Source organism: Dermacentor andersoni, chromosome 9, assembly GCF_023375885.2.
Source record: "Dermacentor andersoni chromosome 9, qqDerAnde1_hic_scaffold, whole genome shotgun sequence".
Lineage (NCBI taxonomy): Eukaryota > Metazoa > Arthropoda > Arachnida > Ixodida > Ixodidae > Dermacentor > Dermacentor andersoni.
The window spans coordinates 58237490-58241846 of record NC_092822.1 but is presented as its reverse complement, the minus strand read 5'-3'; the positions used below and the strand labels follow the sequence as shown (position 1 = coordinate 58241846).

The window sequence follows — 4357 nt, the reverse complement described above, 5'->3', positions numbered from 1 at the left end:
AAATCTGCGCACTGTTGAAATAAGTAAAAAAAAAAAAGCCCGGAGCAGCATATAAATTCGTATAAAGTAAAATCAGATCACTTTTGCTGAGCCGCGAAGACCAATTTTAGATAAACGCTCCCATGCAGAGAACTTTCACCTGCCACTAGTCCGCTGCCTTAAAGTGCTGCTGAGCTCTATTCGTGAGCTATCCCAGTTTCGCAGTTTCGATGGAATTGTGGGTACTTTGCGTGTACACAAGGAGGAAGCGCGATGCTAGTTGGCGCGAAATTGGGACAACGGTGCTAAGTATTAAGAAAAGACACCCAGCACGGCACACATCTGCTTTCGCTGTGTCATTGCATGCTTCTTCTTCGTATGTGTGTGTGGAGCGCAGTTTCTACAACTGAGAATGATTTGTTCGCTTAGCAGTATGCTAAATACATTTTTTTTTGTCTGATGGTCTACGGTATTACGCACCAAAAATCCTATGCGAATGCGAGGAACGCTGATGTGAAGAACCACACTGATGTTCTACATGCGCCGAAATCTAAGTACATTACCGTTTTCATTTTGCACCCATCGAAGTATGGCCGCATCAGCTTGGATGGAACCCCACTACATTGGCCTCTGTACCGCAGCTCCATCACCACTAAGCCACCACCGCTGGTCTTGTTAACGACAGTACTGCATTCAAGGAAAATGGTATTCGTTGAGCGTGTTATCACGCCTTGCTTACGTAGGCTATGTGTGCCCGAAATGTGAAACCCACACTTAGGGATACTTTAGTGGAAATGTGAATAAGCACCGCTAAATAGAAATGGCCTAGCACCTAGCATTGCGGATTTATCTTCTGGAGCCACTTTTCTCCTTTCAATCGGAGTATTTGCGCTGAACTTGGTACTCGAAGCAATGTTTTCTAGAGGAGTAATTCGACAGCCAGTGCTATGTCGTCTGGTAGAGGCACAATGGCCGACGAACGTTCTGCTGCTGCGTTAGGTACGAAAAGTCCGCACACCTGAACTCCCTAATAAACGGGGGCTCGTCTGCTGGAATGTTCGCATTGTGCGCCATTCGTTGATCGCCTAATAGCGGAGAACAAACAACGCCTGAGTACCAAGTTCGCATTAGAGCTGAAGAAATAATGTTTTGATTCAGGATGAATTGACTCACCTTGGAACATCGCGGCTTCATTCCTTCCCATTCATTCGAACCTTGTACACCTGGTTCCAGCGCAGTAGCGCGCAGAGGGCCTTCGTAATATTTGGTATACGGCTTGCGATGCGGCCTTTTCCAACAGAGATTGTAATTCAGTTGGTCTTTGCTTTAAGAAAAGTTAATCTCTCGGGAATGAAAGGGCTGACGTTTAGAAAACACTCAAACTTCAGAAGCCACGATAAGGCAACTCAGCAAACAACAGAAGTTTCAAACTCATGTGGAAGCACACGGAATAACGTAGAGAAACTTTTTGTCACATCGAGCATACTGCTGGTTTTTATTTCTCGATTGCAGGCACATTGTTGTGCGGAAAAAAAAAATAAACAGCTGGTATATTTAACTGAAATCTGTCAAATGTCTATATGTATTAGGAACACTAAACAAATGAAAAAAACCGTTCCTAATGCGCTGGTCAGTGTGCGCTCATCTAACGCTCGTCAGTGTTACTTCTTGGGCGGCAGCTCAGTAGCTCAACCGTTCAAGAGAGAGAGAGAGAGAGTGATTATCTGCGAAATACTGCTTTTTTCCCCTTTCTTTGCCACACGACAGACAAAGTGGAAATAGATAGAATAGAACTTTACCCGGTATAATGGAGTGTATTGATGTAAATTATGCGGAAGAAATATTAGCGTCACTATGTGAGTATAAACATTCAGGAGACACATTATTTCCTACCGCTCGTGTAACATTCTCGAAGGTTTGTGGTGTGTTGCATCTCCATTGTCGCTTGCTCAGAGCGACAACTCTTAGTTGCGTCACTCATTGTAAGACAAAGGATTAAACCTTTTTTGGGAAAGAAATGACACAGGGAACAGTCCTGGTAGCTAGCACGCCCATTCACTATGACCAGGAATAAAATGGCTTTGAATGTTTCTCAGATGCCTTGCATAGTCTGTCCATGGACATATGGGCCGGCACGCGGTAAGGAATTTGTTGTTTTGAAAAGAATACTGACAGAAAACATTTGTCTGATTTCCTAACTGGACAGCTGTCAACACAGTAATTGGGTTATGAAGCTTCAATTTCGTGATTACGAAGCAAATAATTATGTGACACTTTAACGCGACTTGGTAAAGACTTGCGCCAAGTGGGGACGTGCTTTCGGATGTGTTCAACGGTGTATTAATGTCACCGAAACCTTATATGGCGACCTCAAATAACCAGACATCACTGAAGCGTACCCACACACTATGACCGTGCTGCCGAAAGCTTAGTCAGCCAGCACTCGACTGTGAAAGAGCAGAAAGCAGGCTCCTCTACGTTTCTAACACAATCGGATGGTTGGAACGGGAAATATAACAGCTTCGGTGACATGATCACTGTGTAGCCTTCAACCACCGCACTGTCAGGACTGGCATGCTGTTTAGTTTTTTCTCATTGCTTATGGCCGCCATCTCCGCATTGGGGGACAAGAGCAGCTTCTTTTGTCACTTCCAAGCAACGCTGCACTTCTTGCGCATTTAGAACTGGTCCCATAAGAGGTGCTGTAATAAATAATTAGTGGGGATGTAGACCAATTTAGCCTCCGTACCGTAATTTGACAACTACCTAAAAAGCTCGAAATGTGTTGCCCATATTCTATATCTTGAGTGCTTCAGCACTCTAACCTAGTGTGAACCTAGTGCACTTCACACTAACCTAGTGGGAAGTGCACTTTAGCCGAGAGGTTGGAAATTCTGTGCAGAATTTTAAAGACCCAGAGAATCCCACACATATGCTCTGCACGTAGGCACATATGACAAGCAGGCTCCGCCTATAATCTGAAAAACCAAAGGGCCCGAAGTGTACAGACAATACACCAGCCTAATAAAATAAATGTGCACCGCTTTCATGGTTGGTAGAGAACAATTTCTAAGGCTGCTAGTAATGTCTGAGTGAATAAAAAAAGTGTGTTATTTGTTAGATAATGCCTATATATTGAAAAACACTTGTAAACACATCTTTGCATGCGAAATCGCGTTCTCTTATTTTTACTATCGTACGCTAAGAGAGGTTAGGATATTTTTCCAGGGTTTTTGAATTTTTTGTAAAAGAAGTTTGTTTTTCGCGGCTTTTTTCAATGACTTCAAAATTTCCGGAACTTTTACATGCCATTCTCCATACCAACTAGCTCTCGTCGAAGAATGCCTGAATGTTATTTAAAAGTGTTTCCATTCATGAGCTGAATTTCTCCGTTTTTATTACGAGGTTGTTATAGTGACTTCATATGAGGACTTCAGCTGTGGCTGCGAGATAAGCTTTATGGGCGTTATGTCGCACCTTCGTTTTAATCACATCACTGATAGTGATGTTGGCGAACAAGTCCCCTGCCCGCTACACCTTTGTTCTTGAAGAGATGGTACAATTATACAACTGGCTTTGGATAATTTTTCGCATACTTTTGTAGGAGTAATAGTGGAGCGGTTAGCGCACACGGAAGAATATTATCACAAACAAGTAAAAGAAACCTCGATGTCACAAAGAAGTTCTCAAAATCGCAAGCGAATAACAACAACATCGCGCAACATAGCACATTAGGCTGAACTGCTCAAGCAACAATGCGAAGCACAATAGTTTCACATATCACACACAGCGACTACAAATAAATAATGTTTTCATTTAAGAAACTTTTTTTTTTCTTGCATTCATACCACACAACAATCTCGCTGTCTCCAAGCATTCTACAGCGACGCTGTATATGGCTAGTTTCCAAAAACCTTGGGCCGTTCCTGAAGATAGTGCAATACCGGGCCGACCCGCGGCGGAGGTGAAGCAGGCGTCAAGCACCCAGCCGATTTTCAAAAAATAAGCTTGATATCTTGCGTCCAGATGCAACCAGTATCAGATATTAAGCTGATAAGAACAGATACCACACCTTGACCCGCGTCGGCCATGTCTACGTTCGCGCGGCCCTCTCTTTGTCGGCGTTCCAAGCGCGTGCGCGTCTCCTTTCTTTTCCTTCCACTTTGCCGTGGTGGTGGTCCCGTCGAAACGTCACGCGTGTCTTGTTTAAAAAAATAAATTATGTGGTTTTACGTGCCAAAACGACTTTCTGATTACGAGGCACGCCGTAGTGGGGGACTCCGGAAATTTGGACCAACTGGGGTTCTTTAACGTGCACTCAAATCTAAACACACGGGTGTTTCCGCTGTTCGCTCCCATTTAAATGCGGCCGCCGTGA

At 43.8% G+C, this 4357-nt stretch overlaps 1 pseudogene; it reads right to left on the bottom strand.

Moving 5' to 3' along the window:
* Positions 1-3889: 3889 nt before the first annotated feature.
* On the bottom strand, positions 3890-4070 carry LOC126528654 (U2 spliceosomal RNA; annotated as a pseudogene).
* Positions 4071-4357: the final 287 nt, after the last annotated feature.